Source organism: Phyllobates terribilis, unplaced genomic scaffold (assembly GCF_046119375.1).
Source record: "Phyllobates terribilis strain yellow unplaced genomic scaffold, ASM4611937v1 Scaffold_364__1_contigs__length_1914224, whole genome shotgun sequence".
Taxonomy (NCBI): domain Eukaryota; kingdom Metazoa; phylum Chordata; class Amphibia; order Anura; family Dendrobatidae; genus Phyllobates; species Phyllobates terribilis.
In genome coordinates this window covers 129,623-148,383 of record NW_027363124.1, presented here as the reverse complement: position 1 = coordinate 148,383, position 18,761 = coordinate 129,623, and the positions used below count along the sequence as shown (strand labels likewise).

General features: G+C 53.6%; 1 protein-coding gene across 1 annotated transcript in view; it reads left to right on the top strand.

Moving 5' to 3' along the window:
• The first annotated feature begins 631 nt into the window (after positions 1-631).
• LOC141222891 (gastrula zinc finger protein XlCGF66.1-like) overlaps positions 632-18,761 on the top strand; it is a 146,613-nt gene continuing 128,483 nt past the window's right edge. Inside the window, exon 1 of the mRNA XM_073666725.1 lies at positions 632-716. The gene's annotated coding sequence lies outside the window, so the exon portion shown is untranslated. The remainder of the gene's footprint in view (positions 717-18,761) is intronic.

The window sequence follows — 18,761 nt, the reverse complement described above, 5'->3', positions numbered from 1 at the left end:
GCTCTGCTCCGTACACCTCGTACACACGCGGCTCTGCTCCGTACACCTCGTACACGCGCGGCTCTGCTCCGTACACCTCGTACACGCGCGGCTCTGCTCCGTACACCTCGTACACACGCGGCTCTGCTCCGTACACCTCGTACACACGCGGCTCCGCTCCGTACACCTCGTACACACGCGGCTCTGCTCCGTACACCTCGTACACACGCGGCTCCGCTCCGTACACCTCGTACACACGCGGCTCTGCTCCGTACACCTCGTACACACGCGGCTCTGCTCCGTACACCTCGTACACACGCGGCTCTGCTCCGTACACCTCGTACACACGCGGCTCCGCTCCGTACACCTCGTACACACACGGCTCTGCTCCGTACACCTCGTACACACGCGGCTCTGCTCCGTACACCTCGTACACACGCGGCTCTGCTCCGTACACCTCGTACACACGCGGCTCTGCTCCGTACACCTCGTACACACGCGGCTCTGCTCCGTACACCTCGTACACACACGGCTCTGCTACATCCACACTGTAAACCCCTCCTGACCCCACACATAAACTTCAGCTCATCCAGCACCATGACAACCAGCACAGCAGAGTCCTGCATCCACTGAGGCCCCTGATCATGTGACCCCTGACTCCTCCCCTCCTGTGACCTCATCACAGCTCCTGTGCGCACAGAGCAGCCATATATGTGGTGGCGGCTCTGCAGGTGGAGGTATGTGGAGACCCCCCATTACTGGGCGCAGGGGGCATTAACCCCTTCAGCACGGAGACTCTTTTGGGGTCTTGTGTTGCCCCTTTATAAGAATCATAAGGCTTTTGTTCTGTTTCCTGTAATAGATACATACGACCCAACTATGGAGACAGGAAGGGAGGAAACGTATTGTTCTCATAGTACAGGACCCCTTTACTGGCCCCACAGTGTAATGCCCCCATTATGCCCCTTATACAGGATGTATGATGCCCCCCACAGTGTAATGCCCCCATTATGCCCCTTATGCAGGATGTATGATGCCCCCACACAGTGTAATGCCCCCATTATGCCCCTTATGCAGTATGTATGATCCCCCACACAGTGTAATGCCCCCATTATGCCCCTTATGCAGGATGTATGATCCCCCCACACAGTGTAATGCCCCCATTATGCCCCTTATGCAGGATGTATGATCCCCCACACAGTGTAGTGCCCCCATTATGCCCCTTATGCAGGATGTATGATGCCCCCCCACAGTGTAATGCCCCCATTATGCCCCTTATGCAGGATGTATGATCCCCCACACAGTGTAGTGCCCCCATTATGCCCCATATGCAGGATGTATGATGCCCCCACACAGTGTAGTGCCCCCATTATGCCCCTTATGCAGGATGTATGATGCCCCCACACAGTGTAATGCCCCCATTATGCCCCTTATACAGTGTGTATGATGCCCCCACACAGTGTAATGCCCCCATTATGCCCCTTATGCAGTATGTATGATGTCCCCACGCGGTGTAATGCCCCCATTATGCCCCTTATGCAGTATAGTAGATGAAATTCATAGGAACAATAGCAGGGAGAGCAATATATATCATATATCAATCACAATAATACAATAATAAACTCCTACCATTTATTAGGACTAAATATCACGGCCAATCGCCATAAACATAAACAAAAACCGAAGAAAGACGATGTAGAGGCCGTATTGTAAAACTACAATATTCTTTATTAGTATCTGTAAAGATGTGCGGTTGTAGATTTTAATAATCACCTAGGCAGGTTATCGATGCAATTAGTTTTATTCATTCCGGCCACTGTGAACAGCAATTCCAGATAAATGTCCAACAGGCAATTCTCTTAGTCCTCGAGTTTCCAACCTGGGATCAGTAGTTCCACTGCCCCGTACCAGGTGATACCCACTGTCCCCCAACTTTTGGTTGGCCCACAGCTTTTTGTATCTCCCGCAGGTATATCGGCAGTCACAGCATATGCTCCTTCGGATGATGGATATTACGACCGCAGCCGGTGATACCACCCAGCTCTCAGTCCGACTAGCAATGAATCTTCTTTCTCTATCTTCCCTACTGGCGTCTTTGTGCATAGCCATTTGCACTGTGCTCTGTTCACTTCCATAGTAACATAGTAACATAGTTTGTAAAGCCGAATAAAGACTTGCGCCCATCAAGTTCGACCTGTTAGTTCTGTAATTGCTAAAGTTGATCCAGAGGAGGGCAAAAACCTCAAGTGATTTAGCCAATCTTCACCTGAGGAAAAATTCCCTCCCGACTCTGAAACCAGCAGTCAGAATAAATCCCTGTATCAACCTACTATTTTATTTTATTTTTAAGTATACGCTGAAATCTGCCTGGTATCTAGAAATGCATCCAGTCCCCGCTTGAACTGGTGTAGTGAATCTGACATTACCGTCTCCTCACTCGGTGAATTCCATATTCTCACTGCTCTTACCGTAAAGAACCTGTAACGGGTCTGGGAGGCGGAACCTCTGAGCTACTATACAAGGGGGCGGTCCTTGTAAGGGAGCGGGTGGCGACCAGGGAAGACGGGCAGGCAGTCACAGCAGGTGACCGGGACAGTCTCTGGGTGAACGGGCTGGAGGTCACGGCAAGTGACCGGGGTAGTCTCTGGATGAACGGGCAGGAGGTCACGGCAAGTGACCGGGGCAGTCTCTGGATGAACGGGCAGGAGGTCACGGCAAGTGACCGGGGCAGTCTCTGGGTAAAGGGTAGGTATGACCTGTGATGGCTGAGCCTCCAGGTAGGCTAGCAGGCAGATGGTAGATGTGTGCTCCCAGGTGAGCAAGCGAGAGTCTCTGGATAAACGGGTGGTCACAGCATGTGACGGCGGAGCCTCCAGGTAGGCCAACAGACAGGCAGCAGATGAGCGCTCCCAGGTGAGCGGGCAGGAGTCTCTGGAATGGCAGGTGGTCACAGCACGTGACGGCGGAGCCTCCAGGTAGGCCAACAGACAGGCAGCAGATGAGCGCTCCCAGGTGAGCGGGCAGGAGTCTCTGGAATGGCAGGTGGTCACAGCACGTAACGGCGGAGCCTCCAGGTAGGCTAGCAGGCAGGTAGCAGATGTGCGCTCCCAGGTGAGCGGGCAGGAGTCTCTGGAATGGCAGGTGGTCACAGCACGTGACGGCGGAGCCTCCAGGTAGGCTAGCAGGCAGGTAGCAGATGTGCGCTCCCAGGTGAGCGGGCAAGCTGGTCCATAGACAGACTGACAGGAGTAGGAAGGCAGACCGTCGGACCTCAGGCTAGCAAGCAGGTAGGAGGAATGTCAGGCAGGAAACAGACAGCAAACTGGCAGGTTTCTGGCAGGTAACTGGCAACGGGACCTGAGGGCTGAAGCAGAGTAGTGAACAGTGCAACAACATTGCTCGGGCACCTCCATTTTGGAGGAGGTGCCTTATATATGGTGAAGTCCTCCGGCCATTGGCCGGGGACTCCTGAGGACGGCGCGCGCAGCCCCTTTAAGAGGGAGGAAGCGCGCGCGCGTGCGCCCTAAGCACAATGGCCGGGAAGAAGCGCGCGCTGCCAGCAGAGCGGGAGGAGGACGCCGGGCTCGGAGCAGAGGGGTGAGGGAGCAGCGTCCCTGCCTAGCAGAGGGCAGGGACGCCGGCGCTACAGTACCCCCCCCTTTAGGCCCCCCCTTTTTTAGGCCAGAGAGAAATTGATCAAGGATAAGAGGGGCATGGATGTTCTCCCGGGGCTCCCACGTTCTCTCTTCAGGACCAAACCCCTTCCAATCTACTAGAAAAAAGGTCTTCCCTCTTACCCTTTTGGTGGCCAGAATGTTCTCTACCTCAAATTCGTTTTCAGCGGAAACCGGAGCAGGAGGCGTACCTGTAGACTTGGAAAAAGAGTTAAGTACCACAGGTTTGAGGAGAGATACATGGAAGGAGTTAGGGATCCGCAAGTTGGCCGGGAGTTTCAATTTATAGGCCACCGGGTTGATCTGACTGATGACCTCCAGAGGACCGATGAACCGAGGCCCTAACTTATAGGAAAGAATCTTGAGCCGGACATACTTGGACGAGAGCCAGACCTTATCCCCTGGACGGAATTGAGGAGGATCCAGACGTTTTTTGTCAGCATGTCTTTTCATGCGCTCGGATGACAGAAGGAGTGCGGACCGGGTACTCTCCCATATGGAGGAAAATTTGTTAACAAGAGATTCCGCAGCCGGATTGTCCACCGAGGTGGAGACGGGAAATGGGATCCGAGGATGCTGACCGAAGACAACAAAAAACGGGGATTTGGAGGAAGATTCGCTCTCGTGATTGTTGTAAGAAAATTCGGCCCATGGCAGGAGATCCACCCAGTCTGAATGGTGGGCATTAACGAAGTGCCGGAGGTAATTGGTCAGGTTCTGATTGATCCGCTCCACTTGACCATTAGACTGTGGGTGGTAAGCGGAGGAGAAGTCCAGGGTGACGTCTAGCAGTTTACAAGTGGCTCTCCAGAAGCGTGAGGTGAACTGTACCCCACGATCCGACACTATGTGGAGGGGCAGTCCATGAAGACGGAAGATGTGGCGGATAAAGTCTTTAGCCAGCTCGGGTGCAGACGGGAGGCCTGGCAGGGGAACGAAATGAGCCATCTTGGAAAAGCGGTCAGCGACCACCCAAATGACCGTACAACCAGCAGAGACGGGGAGATCAGTTATAAAGTCCATTGCTATATGCTGCCAGGGGGCAGCAGGTACTGGGAGCGGAAGGAGGCGACCGGCTGGCAGATGTCTCGGAACCTTGTTGCGGGCGCAGGACACACAGGCAGAAACAAAGTCTATTACGTCCTTGTGCAGGGTAGGCCACCAGTAGTGCCGAGTAATAAGTTGGAGGGTCTTTTTCTGACCGGCGTGGCCAGCTAGTTTAGACGAGTGACCCCAGTGTAGGATCTTCTCCCAATCAGGTACTGATACGAACGTCTTACCGCAAGGGAGACGATTTAGATTCACGGGAGCCACCTGCATTACTCTGGCGGGATCGATGATGTGTTTCGGTTCTTCCTCGAGATCAGACACCAGAAAGGATCGGGACAAGGCGTCCGCCTTGATGTTTTTGTCAGCCGGGCGAAAATGAAGAATAAAATCAAAGCGAGCAAAAAACAAGGACCACCGAGCTTGGCGCGGGTTAAGTCTCTGGGCATGCTGGAGGTAAGCCAAGTTCTTGTGGTCAGTGTAAATTATTACCGGGTGAAGAGCCCCTTCGAGCAGGTAACGCCACTCCTCCAATGCCAGCTTGATGTCCAAGAACTCTCGATCTCCTATGGAATAGTTGCGCTCAGAAGAGGAGAAGAGTTTGGAGAAGAAGCCACAAGTTACCATTCTCCCGGAAGATGATTTTTGGGTAAGTACCGCTCCTGCTCCAGAGGAGGAGGCGTCAACCTCCAGGAAGAACTGCTTGTTGCCATCTGGGCGATGCAGCACCGGGGCGGAAGAGAAGGCCTGTTTTAAGGAAAGAAAGGCCTCCTCTGCTTCGGGCGGCCACTCTCTGGGATTAGTGCCCTTACGGGTGAGTTCGGAAATTGGGGCAGTCCGGGAAGAGAAGTGCGGTATGAAGAGGCGGTAGTAGTTGGCGAAGCCCAGGAACCGCTGAATGGCCTTCAACCCCTCCGGTCGGGGCCATTTCTCGATGGCAGACAGTTTCTCTGGATCCATTCGTAGGCCGGTCTGAGAAATAATGTAGCCCAAAAACGGAAGCGAGGTCTGCTCAAAGAGGCACTTCTCATATTTAGCGAAGAGGTGATTCTGCCTGAGCCTGAGCAGGACCTGACGAACGTCTCTCCGGTGAGTCTGGAGATCCGAAGAGAAGACCAAGATGTCGTCCAGGTACACCACTACGCAGGAGTAGAGAAGGTCCCGGAAGATGTCATTGACCAACTCTTGAAAGACGGCAGGAGCGTTACAGAGACCAAAGGGCATTACCAGATATTCATAGTGGCCGTCCCGGGTGTTGAATGCAGTCTTCCATTCATCCCCTTGACGGATACGGACCAGGTTGTACGCCCCACGGAGGTCCAGTTTGGTGAAGATTCTAGCCCCTCTCAGACGATCAAATAATTCTGGAATGAGCGGAAGGGGGTACTTATTCTTCACCGTGATCTGGTTAAGGCCTCTATAGTCTATACAGGGACGGAGAGAGCCGTCCTTCTTTTTTACGAAAAAGAAGCCCGCTCCCGCCGGGGAGGTAGATTTCCGGATGAATCCCCTGGCCAAATTCTCCTCAATATATTCGGACATCGACCGGGTCTCAGCAGCGGACAATGGGTAAATACGCCCACGGGGAGGCGTAGTACCGGGTAACAGGTCGATAGGACAGTCGTATGGTCTATGAGGGGGTAATGTCTCTGCCTCCTTTTTATTAAAGACATCAGCAAATGACCAATAGGGAATCGGAAGTCCAGGTAGATTAGTTGGGGTAGGAGAAGGACGGGCGGGATGAACAGGAACCAAACAAGTCTTATGACAGTCCTGTCCCCAGCGAAGGACTTCTCCGGTCTGCCAGTCAAGCACGGGTGCATGACTCTGGAGCCAAGGTAGGCCTAGCAAGAGGGCGTGAGAGAGTCCAGGCAGAACGTGAAAAGAGATGCTCTCAGAATGCAGCATTCCCACCTGCAGAGTTATGGATTCGGTGATGAGTTGGATGGGACGTGGTAAGAGGCCCCCATCCACAGCAGCGACAGATAATGGTATAGCCAGAGGTTTGGTGGGAATGCGGTATTTTTCTACCAGGGCCTGTGAAATAAGATTCCCGGCCGCTCCAGAGTCAAGTTGGGCTAGTTCGAAATAACGATTCTCCCCGCAGATAATTGAGACTGACAGCAGCAGAGATGGAGAGGATGTAACGGGTCCGGGAGGCGGAACCTCTGAGCTACTATACAAGGGGGCGGCCCTTGTAAGGGAGCGGGTGGCAGTCTCTGGGTGAACGGACAGGGAGTTACGGCAAGTGATCAGGGCAGTCTCTGGGTAAGGGGTAGGTACGACCTGTGATGGCGGAGCCTCCGGGTAGGCTAGCAGGCAGATGGTAGATGTGTGCTCCCAGGTGAGCAAGCGAGAGTCTCTGGAATAGCAGGTGGTCACGGCACGTGACGGCGGAACCTCCGGGCTGGCAGGCAGGTAGGTAACGGAGAAGCGCTCCCAGGTGAGCGGGCAAGAGTCTCTGGAATAGCTGGTGGTCACCGCACGTGACAACGGGACCTCCGGGCTGGCAAGCAGGCAGGTAACGGAGATGCGCTCCCAGGTGAGCGGGCAAGAGTCTCTGAGATAGCTGGTGGTCACAGCACGTGACAACGGAGCCTCCGGGCTGGCAAGCAGGCAGGTAGCGGAGAAGCGCTCCCAGGTGAGCGGGCAAGCTGGTCCATAGACAGACTGACCGGAGTTGTAAGGCAGACCGTCGGACCTCAGGCAAGCAGGCAGGTAGCTGATGTGCGCTCCCAGGTGAGCGGACAAGTTGGTCCTTAGACAGACTGACCGGAGTTGTAAGGCAGACCGTCGGACCTCAGGCAGGCAGGCAGGTAACAAGTATTCAGGCAGGAATCAGGCAGGTAACTAGCAGGAAACTGGCAGGAAACTGGCAGGTAACTGGCAACGGGACCTGAGGGCTGAAGCACAGGTGAGACACAGGTGCAAACAACATTGCTCGGGCACCTCCATTTTGGAGGAGGTGCCTTATATATGATGAAGTCCTCCGGCCATTGGCCGGGGACTCCTTAGGACGGCGCGCGCGGCCCCTTTAAGAGGAGGGGAGCGCGCGCGCGCGCCCTAAGCACGGGGGCCGGGAAGGAGCGCGCGCTGAGAGCAGAGCGGGAGGAGGACGCCGGGAAGGAGCGCGCGCTGACAGCAGAGCGGAGAGAGGACGCCGGGCACGGAGCAGAGCGGTGAGGGGAGCAGCGTCCCTGCCTAGCAGAGGGCAGGGACGCCAGCGCTACAGTACCCCCCCCTTTAGGCCCCCCCTTTTTTAGGCCAGACAGAAATTTAGCTAGGATGAGAGGGGCATGGATGTTCTCCCGGGGCTCCCACGTTCTCTCCTCAGGACCAAACCCCTTCCAATCTACCAGAAAAAAGGTCTTTCCTCTTACCCTTTTGGTGGCAAGAATGTTCTCTACCTCAAACTCGTCCTCAGCAGAAACCGGAGCAGGAGGCGTACCTGTAGACTTGGAAAAAGAGTTAAGCACCACAGGTTTGAGGAGAGACACATGGAAGGAGTTAGGGATCCGTAAGTTGGCCGGGAGTTTCAATTTATAGGCCACCGGGTTGATCTGACTGATGACCTCCAGTGGGCCGATGAACCGAGGCCCTAACTTATAGGAAGGGATCTTGAGCCGGACATATTTGGACGAGAGCCAGACTTTATCCCCAGGGCGGAATTGAGGAGGGTCCAGACGTTTTTTGTCAGCGTGTCTTTTCATACGCTCGGATGACAGAAGGAGTGCGGACCGGGTACTCTCCCATATGGAGGAAAATTTGTTAACAAGAGATTCCGCAGCCGGATTGTCCGCCGAGGTGGAGACGGGAAACGGGATCCGAGGATGCTGACCGTAGACTACAAAAAACGGGGATTTGGAGGAAGACTCGCTCTCGTGATTGTTGTACGAGAATTCGGCCCATGGCAGGAGATCCACCCAGTCAGAATGGTGGGCATTAACGAAGTGCCGAAGGTAACTGGTCAGGTTCTGATTGATCCGCTCCACTTGACCATTAGACTGTGGGTGGTAAGCGGAGGAGAAGTCCAGGGTGACGTCCAGCAATTTACAAGTGGCTCTCCAGAAACGGGAAGTGAACTGTACCCCACGATCCGACACGATGTGACGGGGCAGGCCATGAAGACGGAAGATGTGGCGGATAAAGTCTTTAGCCAGCTCGGGTGCAGACGGAAGACCTGGCAGTGGAATGAAGTGAGCCATCTTGGAGAAGCGGTCAGCGACCACCCAAATGACCGTACAACCGGCAGAGACGGGTAGATCAGTAATGAAGTCCATCGCTATATGCTGCCAGGGGGCAGCAGGTACTGGCAGAGGTAGGAGGCGGCCGGCCGGCAGGTGTCTCGGAACTTTGTTGCGGGCGCAGGACACACAGGCAGAAACAAAGTCTATTACATCCTTGTGCAGGTTAGGCCACCAGTAGTGCCGGGTAATAAGCTGGAGGGTCTTTTTCTGACCGGCGTGGCCAGCTAGTTTAGACGAATGACCCCAGTGTAGGATCTTCTCCCGATCAGGTACTGGTACGAACGTCTTACCAGGAGGAAGACGATTTAGACTCACGGGAGCCACCTGCATTACTCTGGCGGGATCGATGATATGTTTCGGATCCTCCTCGAGATCAGACACCAGAAAGGACCGAGACAAGGCGTCCGCCTTGACGTTTTTGTCAGCCGGGCGAAAATGAAGGACAAAATCAAAACGAGCAAAAAACAAGGACCACCGGGCTTGGCGCGGGTTAAGTCTCTGGGCATGCTGGAGGTAAGCCAAGTTCTTGTGGTCAGTGTAAATTATTACTGGGTGAAGAGCCCCCTCGAGCAGGTAACGCCACTCCTCCAATGCCAGTTTGATGGCCAATAACTCTCGGTCTCCTATGGAATAGTTGCGCTCAGAGGAGGAGAAGAGTTTAGAGAAGAAGCCACAAGTTACCATCCTCCCGGAAGATGATTTTTGAGTAAGTACCGCTCCGGCTCCAGAGGAGGAGGCGTCAACTTCCAGGAAGAACTGTTTGTTGCCATCTGGGCGATGCAGCACCGGGGCGGAAGAGAAGGCCTGTTTAAGGGAAAGAAAGGCCTCCTCTGCTTCGGGTGGCCACTCTTTGGGATTAGTACCTTTACGGGTGAGCGCAGAAATTGGGGCCGTCCGGGAAGAGAAGTGTGGTATGAAGAGGCGGTAGTAGTTGGCGAAGCCCAGGAATCGCTGAATGGCCTTCAACCCCTCCGGTCGGGGCCATTTCTCGATGGCAGACAGTTTCTCAGGATCCATTTGTAGGCCGGTCTGAGAGATAATGTAGCCCAGAAACGGAAGCGAGGTCTGCTCAAAGAGGCACTTCTCAAATTTAGCGTAGAGATGGTTCTGCCTTAGCCTGAGCAGGACCTGACGAACGTCCCTCCGGTGAGTCTGGAGATCCGGAGAGAAGACCAAGATGTCGTCCAGGTACACCACTACGCAGGAGTAGAGAAGGTCCCGGAAGATGTCATTGACCAACTCTTGAAAGACGGCAGGAGCGTTACAGAGACCAAAGGGCATTACCAGGTATTCATAGTGGCCGTCCCGGGTGTTGAATGCCGTCTTCCATTCATCCCCCTGACGAATACGAACCAGGTTGTACGCCCCACGAAGGTCCAGTTTGGTGAAGATCCTAGCCCCCCTCAGGCGATCAAATAATTCTGGAATGAGCGGAAGGGGGTACTTATTCTTCACCGTGATCAGGTTTAGGCCTCTATAGTCTATACAGGGACGGAGAGAGCCGTCCTTCTTTTTGACGAAAAAGAAGCCTGCTCCCGCCGGGGAGGTAGATTTCCGGATGAATCCTCTGGCCAGATTCTCCTCAATATATTCGGACATTGACCGGGTCTCAGCAGCGGATAAAGGATAGATACGCCCACGGGGAGGAGTAGTACCGGGTAGCAGATCGATGGGACAGTCGTATGGTCTATGTGGTGGTAATGTCTCTGCCTCCTTTTTATTAAAGACATCTGCATAAGACCAATAAGGAATCGGAAGTCCAGGTAGATTAGCTGGAGTAGGAGAGGGACGGACGGGATGGACGGGCACCAGGCAGGTTTTATGACAGTCTTGTCCCCAGCGAAGGACCTCTCCGGTTTGCCAGTCTAGCACGGGTGCATGTCTCTGGAGCCAGGGCAGACCTAGCAAGAGGGCGTGAGAGAGTCCAGGCAGAACATGAAAGGAGATACTTTCAGAATGCAGCATTCCCACCTGCAGGGTAATGGATTCGGTGATGAGTTGAATGGGGCGAGGTAAGAGGCCCCCATCCACGGCAGCGACAGACAAGGGTACAGCCAGAGGTTTGGTGGGGATGCGGTATTTCTCAACCAGGGACTGTGAAATAAGGTTCCCGGCTGCTCCAGAGTCAAGTTGGGCTAGTTCGAAATAACGGTTCTCCCCGTAGATGATCGAAACTGACAACAGCAGGGATGGAGAGGATTTATTCTTGTCTAGGTGGACCTCTCTGAGCGAACCTAGACACAGGCGTTTCCCGACCTCTCCGGGCAGGCACGGATCCGGTGCTCCTTACTGCCACAGTAGAAGCAGCTCCCCTCGGCACGGCGTGAGTCCTGACGGGTTTTGACCATCTTGGTCTGGTCGACCTGCATAGGCTCAGGAGAGTGTACCTGGGGAGAGATGGAGGGAATGACGGGTTTCTGGAAAGTAGGAGCTAAACGTGGAATCCTTCTCTCACGGGTGACCTCTTTGGCACGCTCCTGGAACCGTAGGTCAATCCGGGTGGCAAGGGTTATTAGATCATCGAGAGAGGTAGGAATGTCCCGACCAGCAAGTTCATCTTTAATACGACCGGACAGACCCTCCCAGAAGACGGATACCAGAGCGTCGTTATCCCAGGCCAGCTCCGAGGCAAGGGTGCGGAACCGTATGGCATATTGGCCCACGGTGAGACCCTCCTGACGGAGGCGTAGCAGAGAGGATGCGGATGAGGTCTTCCGTCCGGGTTCGTCGAAGACTTTCCGGAAAGCCGAGAGAAAAGCAGGCAAGTTGGACACCAGGGGGTCTCCTCTCTCCCATAGAGGATTTAGCCAGGCCAGGGCCTCCCCGGTGAGATGGGACATGATAAAGGCAATTTTGGCCCGGTCGGAATTAAACTGATGGGACAAAAGTTCAAAGTGCAGGGTGCACTGATTTATGAAGCCCCGAGCCTGGACGGGGTCGCCTCCGAAGCGAGGAGGTGCAGAGAGCCGGGGTAGGATACCATAGTATTAGTGGGCAGCGGAGCTGCCGGATTGCAAGATATGGCACTGGCGGAGGTTGTTGGTGGATCAGACAGAGTGTTCAGGCGAGTATTAACATTCCGCAGGTGACCCAGGATGGCCTCCTGTTGGGACCTCTGACGGGACAGTTCAAGACAGAGGTCCGAGAGCGAGGGAGCTTGGGTGCCACCGGGTTCCATGGCCCGAGCAAACTGTAACGGGTCCGGGAGGCGGAACCTCTGAGCTACTATACAAGGGGGCGGCCCTTGTAAGGGAGCGGGTGGCAGTCTCTGGGTGAACGGACAGGGAGTTACGGCAAGTGATCAGGGCAGTCTCTGGGTAAGGGGTAGGTACGACCTGTGATGGCGGAGCCTCCGGGTAGGCTAGCAGGCAGATGGTAGATGTGTGCTCCCAGGTGAGCAAGCGAGAGTCTCTGGAATAGCAGGTGGTCACGGCACGTGACGGCAGAACCTCCGGGCTGGCAGGCAGGTAGGTAACGGAGAAGCGCTCCCAGGTGAGCGGGCAAGAGTCTCTGGAATAGCTGGTGGTCACCGCACGTGACAACGGGACCTCCGGGCTGGCAAGCAGGCAGGTAACGGAGATGCGCTCCCAGGTGAGCGGGCAAGAGTCTCTGAGATAGCTGGTGGTCACAGCACGTGACAACGGAGCCTCCGGGCTGGCAAGCAGGCAGGTAGCGGAGAAGCGCTCCCAGGTGAGCGGGCAAGCTGGTCCATAGACAGACTGACCGGAGTTGTAAGGCAGACCGTCGGACCTCAGGCAAGCAGGCAGGTAGCTGATGTGCGCTCCCAGGTGAGCGGACAAGTTGGTCCTTAGACAGACTGACCGGAGTTGTAAGGCAGACCGTCGGACCTCAGGCAGGCAGGCAGGTAACAAGTATTCAGGCAGGAATCAGGCAGGTAACTAGCAGGAAACTGGCAGGAAACTGGCAGGTAACTGGCAGGTAACTGGCAGGTAACTGGCAACGGGACCTGAGGGCTGAAGCACAGGTGAGACACAGGTGCAAACAACATTGCTCGGGCACCTCCATTTTGGAGGAGGTGCCTTATATATGATGAAGTCCTCCGGCCATTGGCCGGGGACTCCTTAGGACGGCGCGCGCGGCCCCTTTAAGAGGAGGGGAGCGCGCGCGCGCGCGCCCTAAGCACAGGGGCCGGGAAGGAGCGCGCGCTGAGAGCAGAGCGGGAGGAGGACGCCGGGAAGGAGCGCGCGCTGACAGCAGAGCGGAGAGAGGACGCCGGGCACGGAGCAGAGCGGTGAGGGGAGCAGCGTCCCTGCCTAGCAGAGGGCAGGGACGCCAGCGCTACAGAGGATTTATTCTTGTCTAGGTCGACCTCTCTGAGCGAACCTAGACACAGGCGTTTCCCGACCTCTCCGGGCAGGTACGGATCCGGTGCTCCTTACTGCCACAGTAGAAGCAGCTCCCCTCGGCACGGCGTAAGTCCAGACGGGTTTTGACCATCTTGGTCTGGTCGACCATAGGCTCAGGAGAGTGTACCTGGGGAGAAACGGAGGGAGTGACGGGTTTCTGAAAAGTAGGAGCTAGACGTGGAAACCTCCTCTCACGGGTGACTTCTTTGGCACGCTCCTGGAACCGTAGGTCAATCCGGGTGGCAAGAGTTATTAGGTCATCGAGAGTGGTAGGAATGTCTCGACCGGCGAGTTCATCTTTAATACGGCCGGACAGACCCTCCCAGAAGACAGATACCAGAGCGTCGTTATCCCAGGCCAGCTCCGAGGCAAGGGTACAGAACCGTATGGCATATTGGCCCACGGTGAGACTTCCCTGACGGAGGCGTAGCAGAGATGATGCAGATGAGGTCTTCCGTCCGGGTTCGTCGAAGACTTTCCGGAAAGCCGTGAGAAAGGCAGGCAAGTCGGACACCAGGGGGTCTCCTCTCTCCCATAGAGGATTTAGCCAGGCCAGGGCCTCCCCGGTGAGATGGGACATGATGAAGGCAATTTTGGCCCGGTCGGAGTTAAACTGGTGGGACAGGAGTTCAAAGTGCAGGGTGCACTGATTTATAAAGCCCCGAGCCTGAGCGGAGTCGCCTCCGAAGCGAGGAGGTGCAGAAAGCCGGGGTCCGGGGTAGGATACCATAGTATTGGTGGGCAGCGGAGCTGCCGGATTGCGAGTCATGGCACTGGCGGTGGTTGCTGGTGGAGCAGTCAGAGTGTCCAGGCGAGAATTGACATTCCGCAGGTGACCCAGGATGGACTCCTGTTGGGACCTCTGACGGGACAGTTCATGACACAGGTCCGAGAGTGAGGGAGCTTGGGTGCCACCGGGTTCCCTGGCCCGAGCAAACTGTAACGGGTCTGGGAGGCGGAACCTCTGAGCTACTATACAAGGGGGCGGTCCTTGTAAGGGAGCGGGTGGCGACCAGGGAAGACGGGCAGGCAGTCACAGCAGGTGACCGGGACAGTCTCTGGGTGAACGGGCTGGAGGTCACGGCAAGTGACCGGGGTAGTCTCTGGATGAACGGGCAGGAGGTCACGGCAAGTGACCGGGGCAGTCTCTGGATGAACGGGCAGGAGGTCACGGCAAGTGACCGGGGCAGTCTCTCTGGGTAAAGGGTAGGTACGACCTGTGATGGCTGAGCCTCCAGGTAGGCTAGCAGGCAGATGGTAGATGTGTGCTCCCAGGTGAGCAAGCGAGAGTCTCTGGATAAACGGGTGGTCACAGCATGTGACGGCGGAGCCTCCAGGTAGGCCAACAGACAGGCAGCAGATGAGCGCTCCCAGGTGAGCGGGCAGGAGTCTCTGGAATGGCAGGTGGTCACAGCACGTGACGGCGGAGCCTCCAGGTAGGCCAACAGACAGGCAGCAGATGAGCGCTCCCAGGTGAGCGGGCAGGAGTCTCTGGAATGGCAGGTGGTCACAGCACGTAACGGCGGAGCCTCCAGGTAGGCTAGCAGGCAGGTAGCAGATGTGCGCTCCCAGGTGAGCGGGCAGGAGTCTCTGGAATGGCAGGTGGTCACAGCACGTGACGGCAGAGCCTCCAGGTAGGCTAGCAGGCAGGCAGCAGATGTGCGCTCCCAGGTGAGCGGGCAAGCTGGTCCATAGACAGACTGACAGGAGTAGGAAGGCAGACCGTCGGACCTCAGGCTAGCAAGTAGGTAGGAGGAATGTCAGGCAGGAAACAGACAGCAAACTGGCAGGTAACTGGCAGGTAACTGGCAACGGGACCTGAGGGCTGAAGCAGAGTAGTGAGCAGTGCAACAACATTGCTCGGGCACCTCCATTTTGGAGGAGGTGCCTTATATATGGTGAAGTCCTCCGGCCATTGGCCGGGGACTCCTTAGGACGGCGCGCGCGGCCCCTTTAAGAGGGAGGGAGCGCGCGTGCGCCCTAAGCACAGTGGCCAGGAAGGAGCGCGCGCTGCCAGCAGAGCGGGAGGAGAGGACGCCGGGCTCGGAGCAGAGGGGTGAGGGGAACAGCGTCCCTGCCTAGCAGAGGGCAGGGACGCCGGCGCTACAGAACCCCTTCCTATGCTGGTGCTGAAACCTTTTCTCTTCCAGTCTTAGTGAATGCCCTCTTGTTACCGTAATATCCCTCCTTTTGAACAAATCCTGGGCAAGATCTCTATACTGTCCCCTAACATATTTGTACACATTTATTATGTCCCCCCTCAACCTTCTCTTTTCCAGGCTGAATAGTCCTAGTTTTGCCAACCTCTCTGGGTATTGCAGTCCCTCCATTCCCTTTATTAATTTTGTTGCCCTCCTTTGTACCTTTTCAAGCTCATTTATATCCTTTCTATATATTGGGGCCCATAACTGAGCACAGTATTCCAAGTGGGGTCTGACCAGTGCTTTGTACAGTGGAAGAACAATGTTCTCATCCTTTGCAGCTATACCTCTTCTGATACATCCCATTACCCTGTTTGCCCTTACAGCAGCGGCCTGACTTTGGGCACTCCAATTTAGTTTGCTATCAATCAAGATGCCCAAGTCCTTCTCCATCTCTGAATTCCCCAATGATTTCCCATTCAGTGAGTACTGGTGACTTCCATTTTTCCTTCCCATATGTATGACCTTACATTTCTCCTCGTTAAACCTCATTTGCCATTTAATGCTCCACCTACCCAGCTTATCCAAATCCCTCTGTAGGTCTGCACTGTCCTCTTTTGTATTAATTGTTTTACATAACTTTGTGTCATCTGCAAATATTGATATTTTACTATTTATCCCGTTGACTATGTCGTTAATAAAGATATTAAATAACATTGGGCCTAGTACAGACCCCTGTGGTACCCCACTAGTGACGCTTACCCAATCTGAGTTTATTCCATTTATAACCACCCTCTGCCTTCTATCCTTTAGCCAGTTAGCTACCCACTTGCAGACATTTTCCCCCAGCCCCATCATTCTCATTTTGTATACCAACCTATTATGTGGCACGCTATCGAACGCTTTTGAGAAGTCGAGATACACGACATCCACTGGTTCCCCCTGATCTAATCGAGAGCTAACCTCCTCGTAGAAGTCAATCAGGTTTGTTTGGCAGGAGCGATTCCTCATGAATCCATGTTGGTTCGGGATTAAAAGATTATTAGCATCAAGATGCTCCATAATTGCCTCTTTAATGAAGCTTTCAAAAATTTTGCCCACAACGGACGTCAGACTCACCGGGCGATAGTTTCCGGCGTCACTTTTCGCTCCCTTTTTGAATATTGGCACTACATTCGCCTGTCGCCAATCAAGTGGTACAGACCCAGTCTCAACAGAGTCCTTAAATATAAGATATAACGGTCTGTCTATCACATTACTTAGTTCCCTTAGTACCCGTGGGTGTATGCCATCAGGTCCTGGTGATTTGTTTATTTTAATGTTACTGAGGAGTTTCTGTACCTCAACTTGGGTTAGATTAGTCATACTTAGTGGAGGATTAAGCTTGTCACTTCTCATTTCTCCTGTTAGTTCTATTTCCTTTGTGAAAGTTGTCGAAAAAAAATTATTTAATAGATTAGCTTTATCCTCATCTTTCTCTATGATTTTGCCTTCTTCACTTTTTATTGGTCCAATATTATCCGATTTAATCCTTTTACTATTTATATACGTAAAGAACAGTTTGGGATTTGATCTACTTTCCCTAGCAATACGTTTCTCTGTTTCCTCCTTCGCTATTTTTATTTGTTTTTTACAGGTTCTCGTTTTTTCCTTGTAACACATTAGTGCCTCCTTACTGTTTTCCTGTTTTAATCTCTTGAATGCCTCTTTTTTGCTATTTAACGCCCCTTTTGCGTTCTTGTTCAACCATATTGGTTTCCTCTTATTTCTGGCCCTTTTATTCCCATACGGTATATACCTCTCGCACTGAGTATTCAGAATTCTTTTGAAGGTTTCCCATTTACTATTCGTATTCCTTTGATTAAGTACTTTGTCCCAGTCAATAAGTTGAATGTTTTCTATCAGCTGATCAAACTTCGCCCTCCTAAAGTTTAATGTTTTTGTTGTTCCCTTATTGATAACCCTACTGAAGGGCATTTTGAAGTCGATAATATTATGATCGCTATTACCTAGGTGCCCCCCTATCTGTACCTCAGTTATTCTATCAGGCCTATTAGTCAATATTAAGTCCAACACGGCCTTCTCTCTCGTTGGTTCCTGCACTAGTTGGGAGAGATAATTATCCTTAATATTTGTCAAGAACCTTTTTCCTTTCTGAGATCTACAGGTTTCTGTTTCCCAGTCAATATCCGGGTAGTTGAAATCCCCCATTACAATCACTTCATTATGATTTGCTACTTTGTCTATTTGTCCTAATAGCAGATTCTCATTCTCCTCTGTTATATTTGGTGGCTTATAGCAAACCCCCAGTAATATTTTATTATTATTTTTTGCCCCCTCTATCTCTACCCACATGGACTCGACCCCCTCTTCTCCCTCTCCTATATCTTCCCTTAGTCTGGGTTTTAGACATGACTTTACATATAAGCAGACTCCTCCGCCTTTCCCCTGTTTCCGGTCCCTTCTAAATAAACTATAATCTAATAAATTTACCGCCCAGTCGTAGCTATCGTCTAGCCAAGTCTCTGTTATGCCTACGATGTCATACCTCTCCTCCGATATAAGCGCCCGCAGCTCATCCGCCTTATTGGTCAGGCTTCTTGCGTTGGTCAGCATGCAAGATAAAACTTTGGGGTTATTTAGCATCCTATTCTTCTCTAACGATCTAACTGTACTATCCCCACCCCCCTCTCCACCCTCATTATATTCACTTCTCCCCTTCCCCCTTGCTTGCCTCACATCCCACCTATTTCCTTGTTTCCCCCCCTCCCCCGTCTCTAGTTTAAAAACTCTTCCAACCTATTAGCCATCTTCTTCCCCAGCACTGCTGCACCCTCCCCATTGAGGTGCAGCCCGTCCCTACGGTAGAGCCTGTAGCCGACCGCGAAGTCAACCCAGTTCTCCATGAACCCAAACCCTTCTGCCTTACACCAACTCTTTAGCCACTTATTCACCTCCCTAACTTCCCGTTGGCGCTCCTGTGTGGCTCGCGGGATTGGTAGTATTTCTGAGAAAACTACCTTGGAGGTCCTTGCCCTAAGCTTCCTACCTAGGTCCCTGAAATCATTTTTAAGGACCCTCCATCTACCACTCACTTCTTCGCCAGCCCCACCCAGTAACCTGTCAACCCGATCCGCGATGTGCCGGACTCGAGCGCCAGGGAGGCAGCACACCGTTCGGCGATTCCGGTCTTTGTGACAGATTGCCCTATCTGTCCCCCTAATAATAGAGTCACCCACTACCAGAACCTGTCTTGCCTGCCCTACACTTCCCCCCTCCCCCTCATTACTGGAGCATACACTCCCC